At 41.3% G+C, this 15278-nt stretch overlaps 1 protein-coding gene and 1 pseudogene across 7 annotated transcripts in view; one reads left to right on the forward strand and one right to left on the reverse strand.

Annotated features, from left to right (window-relative positions):
• Positions 1–15278, reverse strand: part of FUT10 (fucosyltransferase 10) — a 434768-nt gene that overhangs the window by 187078 nt on the left and 232412 nt on the right. For 5 of the 7 annotated variants that reach the window (XR_010838423.1, XR_010838422.1, XR_010838417.1 and 2 more), the window contains one exon: positions 6101–8258. The exons of the other annotated variants lie outside the window; for them this stretch is intronic. The gene's annotated coding sequence lies outside the window, so the exon portion shown is untranslated. Of the gene's footprint in view, positions 1–6100; positions 8259–15278 lie in introns of those variants that run through there. 7 annotated transcript variants of the gene reach the window in all.
• On the forward strand, positions 569–3973 carry LOC131747422 (calpain small subunit 1 pseudogene; annotated as a pseudogene).

Raw genomic sequence — 15278 nt, forward strand, 5'->3', positions numbered from 1 at the left:
TTTTGAGGAGGAAGGGGACAACCATTTTCAGATCAACTGCATCAACACGAGTGTGCAGGGACTTCCCTGGCGGTCCAGTGGTCAAGAAACCATCTTCCAATGCAGGGGACTCGGGTTCGATCCCTGGTCGGGGAACTAAGATCCCACATGTCGTGGGACAAGTAAGGTGGTGCACTGCAACTACTGATTTCTAGCGCCTCAATTAGAGAGCCCGGCTGCTGCTAACTACAGAGCCCACGCGCCCTGGAGCCTGCGTGCCACAACTAGAGAGGAGCCCACGCGCTGCAACTCACACACCACGCAGCCATAAAATAAGTAAGTAAATAAAATGTTAAAAAAAAAAGAGAGAGAAAGAAAATCACCAGATTTAAAAAAAAAACACTGGTCTACAAGGTTTCATGGGTGTCCTGCACACCCTCACCTTCAGGTCACCTGCTACACAGAAGGTCAGCTAAACTAGCTTGTTTCCTTCAGTCTAGCCCAGAGGTCCCCAACCTTTTTGGCGCCAGGGACCGGTCTCGTGGAAGACAGTTTTTCCACGGCCGCGGGGTGGGTTGGGGGACCCGGGATGGTTCAGGCGGCAATTCGAGCAATGGGGAGCCATGAGCAGCAGCAGACGCTCTCTCGCCCCCTGCTGTGCGGCCCAGCTCCTAACAGGCCGCACACCAGTACTGGTCCACGGCCCGGGGGTTGAGGACCCCTGGCCTAGTGAGTATTTTCTGCTGGTGGGGATTCCTTAAACCTGCAATTAGTTAGCGTGATCCTATAATTTGTTGTGTTCCCAAAGCCAGTCACAATAATTCCTCCTGATTCCAAGAAGGTACGCCCAGCATCTAGAAAATCTTTCTGCTATTGTCCACGTACCCAGTCCTATTATTCTGACCAGCTGATGACTGATATTTGTGTAGGGTCTGAGTTCTGCTACTCAAGTGTCAATAATATTTGCTGACTCAGAGAAGCATTATTGTAGTTGAAGTAGAGGTCTTGCTAACCTCTGTCTCTTTCTGAAGGCCAGTTAGTAATGCTTCTGAGTTAGGGCATTGGAATCATGAAATTTTGTTGAATACGGTCATAACATTTAATTCCTGCCAGTTACCCTCTGGTCAGAAGTATTAGAGGTCTGCAGATGGTCTGGCAAGGTTTCTAGAAGCAGTAGAAACCAGCAGCTGACTGCAGCCATATAAAATTAAAAACTGTTTCAAGATATGTACCATATGTACATGTACAAATCCATTAGGCAACATGGTGAGCTTTTTGCATTATATGGGTATTAAATGCTATGGGAAATAAGGGACAATCAGAGAAATACATTGGCAAGGAAAAGAGAGAAACATGTATCGAAATCTTAACCTAGGATGGTTGCTTCCCCGTTTTAATAGGATATACTTTCGTTAAGAAAACATGGAGAAGACAGATGCAAGACTTAAAGCTCAAAGAAGACTGGTCAGGGAAAATGAGTGAAAATAGAAATGCCTCTTTTCTAGAATCCTTAAAATATATTAGTGTCTTGTTTTAAATTAGAGAGAGACTAAATTAGTCTTTTTATGACAATTCAAAAGTCTTTATTATGACAGCAAGTCTAGCACTATGGTTTTCATTTTAGGAGTGTTATAGATTTGCATAATATTGTAGGACCAAGGAGTATGATCCTTATACCCATTGAAGAAATTAGTGATAAGAAGTTAGACTAGCAGAGAAATGAACGTTCAAAGGGAAACTTTGAAAAGATAGTGAGATATTTGAATGAATTTAAGGAAACCTGTTTACCAGCTGTTTGGCTAAAAGTTCATGTAAAAAAATTCAGGGATGAGGCCTGCACTATTTGAAACTCTATGTGTCTTCAGGAGACCAACACTGGGATTAAAACTGAAAATCTTTCATCACTTTTCTGAATATTGGGACAATATGGTGTTCAGTTGTAATCCATATGTTTAGCATTTTTAAGGTTAGGTCTCCTCCAGGTTTCATTAGCCATCAGGGAACCTCTTCTTTTAGTTGTGTAAGCCAAGGTGACTCTGTAATGAACCAGGGTACAAGCCTAGTTTTTACACACTTTTCATGATCTCTGTCCCCCATCAGAGAAGGATCTCTGCAGTCTGAGTCAGCCTGACACTGATGGCATGTGTGGGCAGGTCCGCTGTACGCCTGCCTGGTCTGCAATTCTAGGTGATGCTGGGGTTTTAGAGGAAGAACAGATCATACTCTGACCCTCTCTGAGTTCTGAAACAAAACAGAAATAGACACCAGAAGGATCAAGGCGGGGAACACTGAGAGTGGCAAAGAATGGTTCCATGGCAAAAGGAATTGTCAGCGGAAGTTTTCCTGTAGCTCAGGTTAGATTTCAAAAGACATTTCTCTAAGCGAAAGTTAATATTAAATTGAAGTTCAGAGAGTAAACTAAATTTTTTAAACACTGTAATCTGAAGCCATCTCTTTAGGGTAGCAAAGTTGAAACCCATATGCCAGCAGATGATCTTTGACTTAAAACAATTTTAAGGGACCGACATCACACTTTTTAATACTCCTTGTTATTATTAGCTCTGTTCAAAAACACGTTTCTCACAAGTTCTTTGCACATTGTTAAATGTGCAACAAATGTAGACGCATTTATTTTTAAGTGAGGAGAATTTTCAAGGACCTTGGGCCTTACTGTTGTTTGTATAATAAGTGGGTGGGACATTATATGGATGACCCGGCATTCATGGGTCGCGCTGAAGAATAAATCCCTTAGAATTAATTCCTATCTTTTTTCTTGAATTTTGGTACCTGGCTGTTTTTTGCAGTGGCATCTTCCGTCTTTTATCCCAGTTTACAGTTCTATTCTGCCCCGATATCCACGTCTGGTATTCACCACAAAGTTGTTGAAGAAGTTATTATTGAACAAATCATTGTTGAATCAACGAATTTGCTACCATAAAGCAGCAAATTAAACACTTATTATGTCTAAGTTATTGACATACAGAAAGATGAAAACCCACAGGCCTCGTAAAAGAACCTTCAGGCAGCAAATTTTTTACTGGCTTAATTTTTTTTACCTTTAAATTTTTCCTTTCTTCTTTTTTTCCGGAGATAACTGGAGTTTGTTGCTTAATTTTCTTTAGAGTTTTCTCAAGCAGCCTTCCCCCAAAGTCCAACGCTTGGGATGCTGCACAGGCGAGCAGACCGGCGGGCGTGTGAGCGAGGCGGAATCTTGAGTCACAGCCATGGTCCTGGTTAACTCGTCCTTGAAGGAGAGGGAGGGGGAAGGGGGAAGAAGGGGGGACCCTGGTTGGGGTCAGGGGGAGACGGTGGCCGGGGTGGGGAGGGTGATACAGAGGACAGCAGGGCCAAAGGCACGGGTGCTGGCGGCACGGCCACGCGTACCGCGGCCGGTTTACTAGCGCCACCCGTGAGGCGCCTGCGCACTACACCCAGAGCCCCGCCCCTCGCGCCCGTTACGCACTCATCCGGGCCAATCAGAGTGAGGAGGTCCGGCAGTGCCGGAGAGACTTTGCCCAGCTGGCTAGAGATGACATGGAGGTCAGTGCCACGGAATTCACGAACATTCTCAACCAAGTTGTGACCCGACCTGCTGGTCTGAAGAGTGATGGTTTTGGCATTGACTCCTATTGCATCACGGTGACCGTGATGGGTAGTGACACGACCAGCAAGCTGGGCTTCAAGGAATTCTAGTGCTTGTGGAGCAACATCAAAATGTGGCAAACAGTTTGACGTTAACCGTTCAGGGACCATGGGCAGCGGTGAACTCCCCAGGAGCTTTTGAGGCAGCAGGGTTCCGCCTGAATGAGCATCTCTACGACAGGATCATCGGACGCTACGCAGATGAGGGAGGGAACATGGATGTTGACAGCTTCATCAGCTGTCTGGTCAGACTGGTCAGATTTCTGTGCCTTCAAACCTCTTGATAAGACGTGGCACCGGACAAATCCAGGTGGACAGCCAGGAGTGGCTGCAGCTGACCATGTATTTCTGAATGGGAGCCCCAGACCTGCCCCCTCATCGCCTCGCCACAGGACTCACCTTGGACTCTTCCGTCTCTCCCAGGGCTGAGGCTGCTGCAGTCACACCTTCACAGGCCTTTCAGTTCTCCCAGCCCTTGGCATCCAGCTTCTCAGTCAACAGCCAGGGCCCAACAAGCTTCACTACACCCTGCCCGAAGGGTGACCCCAGGCCAGCACACCCAATCTCACACCCACCGCATGACCCCTCTCACGCACCTGTGCCATGTCCAACACTTGAGTTGCTTCCACACCCCAAGGGCCCTTCTCTCAGTTCTGGGAGGATCAGTCCAGTCCCTACACACCCTGGCATACCCTTTCAGTTACCACCCAGAGAGCCCGAATTCCAGGCCATAACAGGCCCATATGCCCCAGGGCCTTTGTCTGTATTCTGCTCCCAGCCTGCCAGGCCCAAAAGGACATAAATGTACCCCAGTGGCTGCTCTCTCTGAAAAAAAGAAAAAAAAAAGTCCAACAACTTTTCGCAGTCACTATAAACTCATGCATACCTCGAAGCCTTTTTGAAGAACTAACATACAGCTCAAGACTTTAAGACTGCTATTTTGTGCTACAATTCAGATTTACTTAGTTAGGTCAGAAAAGTTCCCTCAGTACAGAAATCCATAGTCTTCCCCCCTTTTTATCTCGGGAAGTGATGGAACAGTGTAGAAATTGAAGGACCTGTAACAAATGAGGTATTTGATCGGGTACTACCTAAGTACTAAGTACCCAGGCTTTTTGTTTTGTTTTTCATGTTCGATCATATCACCCAAAGAAGGAAGAGAACTTTGAACACTCTTCCTGAGAATAATTAATGATTGATTTGCTATGCTTGGAATGTGTAACGCATTGAATTCCAGAGGACATGCCTATCCTTACCAGTGGGCAGGAGAAAATGTACAAATCTTTCTGAAGAAAATATCTCTGATTGGATCTCCTGCTAATGATCATGAGAGCGCTGTTTTGGATTTAAAGCTTGCTCTGTAACTCAACCCTAAACAGAAATTCTATTTTAATAAACAGGCAAAGACTAAGAAAAAAACTACCTTATCAAGTGTGTGTTTGTAAAAACTCCACATCGCTTCCTTTGCAGGAATAGTCTTTGGCAGTAATTCTCATTCTGTCTCTTATGTTCATTAGATTGTATAACCTTGGATGAATCAATAGCCTGTAAAATAACTCAAAAAGTTGTTTTCAAGATTATATAAATGTAAAGATGTCAGACATTTAGCATCATGTCTTGAATAGCAAAGCTATTCATTAAATACTAGTTTTCTTTCTCTTCTGTTTTCTCCATATGTAGCATTTAAAACTTATTTTGTACACCACTTGGAATTTTATGTAAGCTTTGAGAAAATGCACTTTAACATCTATGCTTTAGGAGGATTGTGAAAGAATTTACCCTCGTTACATTCCCCACTTACATGGTGAACAAAAGTATATCACATTGTGTGAAAATCAGGGCCAAACCTCTCTCGCAGGTCCTGAGACTAGTTAAGTATTCTCCACACTGAAACACTGCACGTTGGCCTGCTTCACCTGATCAAAGTGATGAGAGGTTAAAATCAGTGTGCAGAGCGCTTTAAAAATCTTGGGCAATCTTGAGCATCAAAAGAAAATCATTATCTGTTTTACCTTCCTTCTAATAGCATACTTGAGAATGAAAGTACATTTGGATGAAATCCAACCGAAAGAAAGTCCCCTCTGAAATGAGGATTCTGCCATCTCTTCGAAGATCGTTGTGCGTATACTCAACGGGATATTGTGCCATATGCTTGGCATGAAAAATTGAAGTGAGTAATGGGTCAAAGAAAAAGTATTCTTCAAGTTTAAAAAATATTTTTCTGGGCAAAAAGGCAAGTGATTGTGAAATTTGAAGTTCTAATCATTCTGGCTGAAGGAGAACACATTTAAAGGGCTATGTTGGGACCAACATAAATGTGTCTTTGTTTTGGGTCAGGGTTTAATGCATAAAGGCCTTCAAAAGAACAACACCTAAAACTGTGAGGCATTCCCCGCTCCTTCAGACGGGTCCACCAGGCAAAAATCCATCAGTGTGTTGGAGTCATTGAAAAGAAAAGGCTTTAAAAAAAAGAAGAGGCTTATCCCAGATGTAATGGTTAGGGATGACACTCAGTGGCCTCCACAATATTTATTTCCAACCATTTTCTTCATTACTTACAGAACCTGCCTCCTACCAGGAAGAGTGAAAACATCTGAAATTGGCATTCCAGCCACCCTTTGGGCTAGTGCATGGGCATGTGACCCAATTCTGGCCAATGTGTTTGAACGGGAAGTATTCCAGAGATAGAAAGCCTTTGGAAATGTTTTCCTTTCCCTTCAGTTAAAAAGGTACATGTATAGGGACTTCCCTGGCAGTCCAGTAGTTAGGACTCCACCTGTTTCCACTGCAGGGGGCATGGGTTTGATCCCTGATCGGGGAACTAAGGTCCCACAAACCACATGGCATGGCCAAAAAAAAAAAAAAAAAAAAATACTGTTTTTCCTTTTTCCCTCTGAATGTCCTGAAGGTGAAAGCCAACTCACCTAGGATGTCCCAGAAGAAAGAAGATGGAAACACCTGGGTCCTTGATGGCTTCATCTCAGCTCCAGACCTCTTGTTAAGTAAATCCATACATTTCCTTATCGTTTGAACTATTTTCATTGAGGTACACTTTACTCACAGCCTAAAGCATTCCAATTGATAATAGTTCTTGTCGAAGGTTGAAAAAGTACTCCAATCAAGGCTGATAAAGCTTGAAAAAATAAAAGCAAGAGACTCCCCATGTGGTATGACTGAAAAACGACTGAAACACACATCCCCTACCACTTCCCATTCTTTATCTAAAATTCCCACCAGTAGAGGCTTGATGATGTAAGTTCATCCCATGAACGAACTTTGACTTCCTTTAGGTGTCAGGTTGTCAGATAAATATTTGGGACATACTCATGTTAAAAATGTATTCATCATTTATCTGAAATCCAAATCTAACTGAACATCCTGGGTTTTTATTTGCTAAATCTGGCAACCTTAACTACGTGTCACGTCCTGTGGTAAGCTCTGGGTTTAAAACACCATTACCTATTTCAAGGAACTCATCTCTTTCGAAGACTGTAGGTGATTCTTCTGTGCACACACGCCTAAGAAACTCTCTGGTTCAACTCTACATTATACAGACCAGGAAGCTGAAGCCCTAAGAGGTCACATGATTTGCCCAAAGACACACAGCTGCTCCAGGGCAAAGGTGGAAATGGGTCCCACATTTCAGGATTCTTTCCAGTGTACCTCTTTCCTGTGGCCCCTTCACTCCTGCTCCTGAAGGCTTTTTGTTTTAGGATGAAACGGGAGACTAATATTGTTTGACTTGGTGGAGAGAGGGAGACTTATAATATAAACAATCTAATATGCTTTGATGAGGAAGACAATTGCATTTCAGTCACTTTCTTTTTTTCTTCTTTTTTTTTTTTTGTTGGCCGCGTTGCACGGAATGCAGGATCTTAGTTCCCTGACTAGGGATCGAACCCGCACCCCCCTGCCGTGAAAGCACAGAGTCTTAACCACTGGACCCCCAGGGAAGTCCCCTTGGTCACTTTCTTACACGGAAGAGTATTTTGAATAAGAGGAGAAATACACAATTGTGGAGCAAGAAAATTGTCTCCAAATCTACAGAAATACTTCCTTGAAAAGAAAATTTTCCAAATATTCTTTCATATAGGTAATATACATCTATACATATCTGTCATGTGCATACGTGTCATATGTACAGTTATATGTCATATATATAGCTAATTACAATAGGCGATATATAACTCAAAGCCACATCAAGACTTGCTGTGATTTGCAAATATCAATAAGGAAGGCTTTCCTTCATTTCTCAGGTATCCTTAGCTAATATTTTGATCGCGATGGCCAAGTACCCAGCCTCTGTAAGTGAGGACCATGGTGACTCTCCAGTTGGGAAGTCATTATTCCTTCTGAAAATGGGCAGCGTGGAATTTAAAGCTCTCTGGGTAGGCTGCTGTATTATCACATTTCCTACTCATAGATCATCAGGGCAGAAGACTCAAGAGTTTTTTCTAGAAAGCTTTTACATCTAATCCAATTCTCTCATTTTGCTCTGTTAGTCCAAATCATGGGATTCTGTCAGTGGAGAAGATGGAGACCACATTAAGTCAATTCTCTGTAGAAGATCTTAAATCTAGCATAGGTTGCTTGTAAATCTTCTTTTCTCATGTTTCTTATAAGCCAAATCCAATATCCTAAATGCAAAGAATAAGGCAAATTTCACATTAAGAAATAATCTCAGAACATATACCTAGACTATTGGGCTGTATTAATAAAAAGAAAAACAAACAAACAAAGAAAACTGAAATTCCAGAATAAATAGGATAAATTCAGTGGATCCTTGGAATTCCTTATAACAGAACATGACTCAAAATCTCAATTCTTTAGATACAGACATCCTCAATTAGTCGATGCAATTATCACGTATTAAGTCTTTTCAAGGTCTATCAATTGACTATCCAAGTGTGCATTCTTTCTCATGGAATGTCCACACATGACCATATCACAAATAACAGCTCTCTGTCTCAAGCTACCTTACCTCAGGCAGGGAAGGCCTTCGTGAAAACCAAAAGAAGCTCCTATTTGAAAAAAAAAGATTGCACGCTGCAGCTTCAATCTTCCCAATTATTGAGCTTTTTAAGAGTTCTCCCTTGCACTACCTCCAAGCTACTGACATTTTGGCTGTTTCCAAAATTCAGATCTATTCTCCAAAAACAAGAGCACACATTCATCTGATTGCATACGTTCTGTTATGCTTGTTGTTTTTGTTAAAGGAAGCACATTACCTTATAGTCTCACCTTATGTAGATGAGAACATTACCCCATGATAAGAATTTCTGAAATGGAAATGTTAAAAGTATACCCTTGAGACTTCGACCTCCAGTATGGTGGATTCTGTCTCACCTGCTTGGACATGTTGTATTGAATTGAGGTCACAGTTACACAAATAACATTCCAGAGATTTTTCTCCCACTGAAATAAAGGGGGCTGTTCAAGCTTCTGTCTCTCCCATTGGTTAGGAACTCTGATTCCTGGACGCAGAGAGCTCTCCAGTCCTAAAATGAAGCTATTCTTATTCAAGTGACTTCTGTGAGGGCCTCAATCCTCTCTCCCACCTCCCTGCACCATTGCCTCTTAGTCAGCATGACTCAACACTTGACTAAGAATGTTCCACTTGAACTTTGATTGATTTCAGAAGAGTGGCGTGTCTTAAATGTTGACCATTTACTGATTCACTGTGAAGACAGAATTCCTGAAAACCGTGAAATAAAGTTTGAAGCCAAAAATGTGACCCAAGAAAACTGTGTAAACATATTTTCTTAGAATCCTTGACATCTATGAACTTTTCTATCAGATCTCAGCTCTAGATAATGGATTACTATGCACTAGTAAGTCTTTGGGAGTATTTCTTCTTTCCTAAAACTCCCTGGCCATTAGAAATTTGTCTCTTCCTTATCAAGCCTGTCTATGTATATAAACTATGAAATAATTGTTGATGAAAAGTCTACTATTTCATGTTGTAAAGAGATTCCCTGATAGGCAATCATCTCAAACATTCCAAGTAGGACTGAGGACCAGACACAAGCTGTACTTACAGCTGATGTTATACATGTGTGTATTGGGGACAGTATTTCCACGCATGACTCCGGCACCCACAGACCACTGTGTTTCACTCTGGGCAGTGTGGGCTGCCAACTTGGGAGTGTTCTTTCTTTCTCAAGAGATTAAAGAGGGAGAGAGGTGTTTCATTCTTTAAAATACTATGAGAGTGAGTGCAGGTATCCCCCGATTTTCAAAAGTTCTCTCTAAGCCACTCTGCTTTTATGAAAGACCTGCATTAGTACCTATTTTATCTAACAGAAAGAAATCTGACGAGGATTTTCGCTTTTACGATAAAAGGTAAAAAGCAAAAATAGCATTCAGCGTTTGTTTGGGGTTTTTTTTTAAATTAATTTTTAAAAAATTTTTGGCTGCATTGGGTCTTCCTTGCTGTGCGTGGGCTTTCTCTACTTGTGGCAAGCGGGGGCTACTCTTCATTGTGGGCTGTATTTTAAAAACAAAAACAAACAAACAAAAAACCCTGAAATTCCAGAATAATTTCAGAGCTCTCATTGCAGTCGCTTCTCTTGTTGCAGAGCATGGGCTCTAGGCACGTGGCCTTCAGTAGTTGTGTCGTGCGGGCTCAGTAGTTGTGGCACACGGGCTTAGCTGCTCTGTGGCACGTGGGATCTTCCTGGACCAAGGATCGAACCTACGTGTTCCCTGCATTGGCAGGCGGATTCTCAACTACTGCGCCACCAGGGAAGTCCCCAGCATTTGTTTTGCCTTGAGACTTGGTAGAGGCATCTGTGCACCCAGAATAGGGAGAATGGCCCCGTCAAGCTCCTTCCCCAGAACCACACTCAGGATCTCAGCAAGCAGCCGCCATAGCTTTGAACTGTGTCTGTGAGCATCTGTGCTTTATCTCCATTTATTTTGCACCTCCATTAGCAAGATGTGTCCAAAGGTAATTGCTTCTCTGCTTTACAGCATCGTGGCTTGTGAAAGGGTCCATAGGAATTCTACTTTCTGATAGCTGGGGAAATCTGTAAAGGTGTACTGGAGGAAGTGGAGATGCATGGAGGGGATAAATGAGATGATAGGAAAGCAGAAGAATAAACCAGAAAAGCCAGTGTTTGTTTAGCGTGAGTAAATGCTACTATCAGTGTCCACAACAAAGAAGTCCTAGCTTTAAGTTCAGTTACTTCCTGTCATGATATTTAATATGAATTAAAATAAGAATTAATAATCATTCGAATATTTGTTCCTATTACTACCTAAATTCCATCCATCTAAGTGTTCCGTTGCCAAAAGCAACCCCAAAGAGATGACAGAAGCAGCAGCCCTCTCTGAGTTAAACCTAAAATTATTTCCTCATTGTCATCCTACCCGATTCCTTTTTAAGCCAAGTTATCTAAACTCTTTTGGAATTCATTTATCTCACAAAGTGTTTAGGCAATTCAGTTGAGAACAAAAATATGTTTAGTTTTTTTTTTGATAGAATTTCTCACTGACTTTTTGTTTCTAAGAGTATATCCTTTCCGTTTGCTTTAGTGTAATTATTTTCCTTATGGAGGTGATTGTTTTGAAATGAGGGCTAAATAACATTGTCTCTAGATATTATTACTACCTTTAGCTGATATTCAGACAAGGAGGACAAACAGCTTTCTCAAATATAGTGCTGTTATTATCACTAACTTCCATTTACTAATATCTTTCTTTAACTAATTAGTATTTAACTGGTGAATAAATGCCTCATTAAAACAATTCTGATAGGCTCATAATGCCATCTAGTGGTCAACATTCAAAATATCATCCCACGGGCCATTTTCTTTCTACCATCAAAATACAGTCTTTTTTCTTGAAGAAGTAGCTCCAGCTACTAACCAAGAACTATTGGCCGGTATCCCTGGACCCTCAGACAAAGCCATGACAGCATTTCTAACACTGATGCAGCCTTAGGGAAAATTAACTTATCATCCTGTGTGCCTTGGGCTCCTAACCCATTTGGTGGATGGAGCCAATGTCACTAGAAAAAAGGAGAGTTGCACAAAGTTCAATGCACTAGTTCATCCTCATTCATGGCATGCTAGGTAGCTTATGCTTACCACCTGGGGGATACAAGTATAATCACTCAGTTCTCTTGAATACCTGAAGTAATAAATGATATCTGTACAACCTTTTTTTTTTCTTTCTTTTTTTTTTTTTTACTGTATAAGAATTTTACAATTTTACCTAATTCTAACACCTACTTTGTGACTAGGATGGAAGTACTCATATTGCACTTGAGAGAACTAAAGTTAATGAAAATTAAGTGACTTGATCAGAGTCAGGCACCTACAAAATGCTCAAACTCAGTCACGGGTTTTCAAAATCTCAGTGACTCAATGAGCCACCAGCATATGAAAAGGCTGATAATTCAGGACAAAGGAGATCTTTTCTCAGAAATGCAGAAGACTGAATATATGCTTATCTATTAATGTGATTTACTGCTTTAGAACGTATATAAGGAAAAATATATGGTTATCTCAATAGATGCTTAGAAAGCATTTGATACAATTCAACTCCCATTCTTGATAATAGTAGAAGTCTCAATAGATAGTAAAAAGATGCCACCACAGCTTGATAAAGATTACATAAAAGAATCCGATCACAATCCTCACATATAATGGTGAAACCTTATAACTGTTTTCTAAATCTTGGCTTTTGAGTTTCGGGGATTTGGTAAAACACAATCAGAGCAATTTTTTCCCTGAAGTGGGAGAATAAAAGCATCAAAGAAATAAGGTAAAACGAGTTACATATCTGTTGAGACAGAGCCTCTCACCACGTCAGAGAGGAAGAGGAGAGGAGAAGAGAAATAATAGAAGCTCTTAGCAACATTTGAGGAATCCAGTGCCAGTGACCCTGGGCTGTTCTCCATGGACCTTCCTAGGTAAGGGTTCTAAGACAAGGCCCCAGAACTCTCCCTGCTGCAAGAGGAGGCAAGAGCACTTGAGTAGGAGTGCTTGGGCGGTGAAGGGCCTTCTGCAGCCCCACCTGGTTTCCTACTGCAGCCCAAGGGGTGTTTGGGAACAGTGGGATAATTTTAATTCTGCTTTTGAGGGATGCAGGAATAGCTAAGAAAGACACAGATCTGGAGAGGCCTCTCTGCCACTAACAGTGATCCTTCTGAATAAGGATCAGGTGGAACTATGGGTGTCTCAGGATGGAGACCCCTGATGGTTCCCCATAATGTAGTACCTGGTATCCCCTGAAGAACCTACAGACAATCCAGGAAAAAGTGTCAAGGAGATGTGGAATTTAAAAAGCATATGTTTGTGCTGTAAGAAAAATTAGACCAATTAAGTTCAGTTATAGAAAAATTATATGGTATATGCATAGTTTATGGAGTGAGACTGATACCTGGTACTCATACCTGTAAATGAACAAGCAAATGAATACATAAAGCTCTGGAAAGACAAATGACCAGAGAGAGTAACAGAGGCAGGGCTGTCTCACATAATTGTGCAGGTACCATTCCCATTTTTATTCCATGTTATATTAATGAGAAATAGTATAATATAGAGGTTAAGAGTTCTAGCTCTGGAGACATTCTGAGCAAATTACGTCACCTCTGTGTACCCTGCTTTCCTTAAGCAAGATGCAGATAATAACATAAGCTACCTCACAGAGTTGTTTCAAGAATTGAAGAAGTACATGTAAATTTTTTTAAATGCCTGACATAGAGTAAGTGCTCAACAATGTTAATCTTTATTATTTTGCATTTTGAGGAAAATATATTTGAATGTTACTTATGTAAATTTTAATATGAAATGATTTTATAATAAAACTGAAAAAAATAGTAACAACCCAAAGTAGAATATTGAAGATACCAATTCAAATTCAAAGTAATATTTAGATGGTAGCAAATAGATAGCCAGCCCTTACATTAAGAAGACAGGAGTATATCAATGATGATAGTTAGATTTGCAGTGGTTAGAGAGAATTTTAAGAAGATCAGAATTTGGATTGAGTCTTGAAGATTAAAAATGAGCCCTCAGGCTTCGGGCTTCCCTGGTGGCGCAGTGGTTGAGAATCCGCCTGCCAGTGCAGGGGACACGGGTTCGTGCCCCGGTCCGGGAGGATCCCACATGCCGCGAAGCGGCTGGGCCCGTGAGCCATGGCTGCAGAGCCTGTGCGTCCGGAGCCTGTGCTCCGCAACGGGAGAGGCCACAGCAGTGAGAGGCCCGCGTACCGCAAAAAAAAAAAAAAAAAAAAGAGCTCTCTGTAAACTCTGCCTGCTTGGGACCCTTGTGGGTGGGTTGCTTTGTAAGGGCTCCTGGTGGCTTTCTTCTGTGTCTGTGTTCTCTCTTTCTCTCCCTCTCTCTCTCTCTCTCTCTGTTTCTCCAGGGGACATGCCTCCTATTTCATTTAACAACCTCCCTAAACTGGACACGTGATGAGTGGGAAGGCCTTCATGAGTTACTTCAAACTTAATGAAATAATGTGGAATTTTGACCTTTTGAAATGATGTTTTAGCATAATAAATCTTTACACCCTGATTCTCATTCCTTTTGATTCTCTGGCTTTCTGTGCTGGTTTAGAAGATATTCAGGTTCCCAGGACTTTGCTTTCTTTTGCCATTAGAGGTGATAACTTCAAGGTTATTCTGTTGTAATTATTCCAAAGTGTGAAAGCCTGAACAATAACCTCTAGTAAGGAGTGATGCAACAAGTCTCACACAGATGGCAGGGCTCACAAATTAAAATTATGTCCAGAAAGGGAATGTTTGAATATAATTCTCTGTTCCTTGGGAAGAACAGCAAGAACTCACATAAAGTTACTCACATGGTTATGTTTGGAAAACATAAACCAAGCCAAGTGGATACTATGCAACTGCTTTAGTATTTAATATTGTATATAATATTTTTTTAGTACATTAATAATGCTTGTTTATTGTAAAAAGATTTTGTTTAGAAAATACAACTGAGAAAAAGTAATAGAAACCATAATATGACCACAGTTAATATATATCTCTCCAGACATTTTCTTATGCATAATTTTGCAAAAAAAAATGAAATTATTTACAATTTATACACATACAATTTTATAGTCTCCTTTTTAGGCTGCTTTTACTTCAGATATGGTGAAGACCTTTCACACTTTATTATTTTTTAAAACTGCAGTGTATTCTATTAACCCTCTAAATAAATCTCCCATTTCTAATAAATATTCAATTATTTCCAGTTTTGCATCCATATACATAACACTGCATCACACATTTTTGTTCACACTTGTTAAAATATGTGCTTAAGATAGAGTCTTTAAAATTGGGATTACTGGGCTTCCCTGGTGGCGCAGTGGTTGAGAGTCCGCCTGCTGATGCAGGGGACACGGGTTCGTGCCCCGGTCCGGGAGGATCCCGCATGCCGCGGAGCGGCTGGGCCCGTGAGCCGTGGCCGCTGAGCCTCCGCGTCCGGAGCCTGTGCTCCGCAGCGGGAGAGGCCGCAACAGTGAGAGGCCCGCGTACCGCAAAAAAAAAAAAAAAAAAAAAAAAAAAAAAAAAAAAAAAAAAAAAAAATTGGGATTACTGAGTCAATGGGACACACATTTTAAAGACTATTACCTAGAAAGGTTATACCAGTTTAAACTGCTGACAGTTATACCAGTTTAAACTGCTGACAACACTGTCT

This window comes from Kogia breviceps, chromosome 20 (assembly GCF_026419965.1).
Source record: "Kogia breviceps isolate mKogBre1 chromosome 20, mKogBre1 haplotype 1, whole genome shotgun sequence".
NCBI classification, from domain to species: Eukaryota; Metazoa; Chordata; class Mammalia; order Artiodactyla; family Physeteridae; genus Kogia; species Kogia breviceps.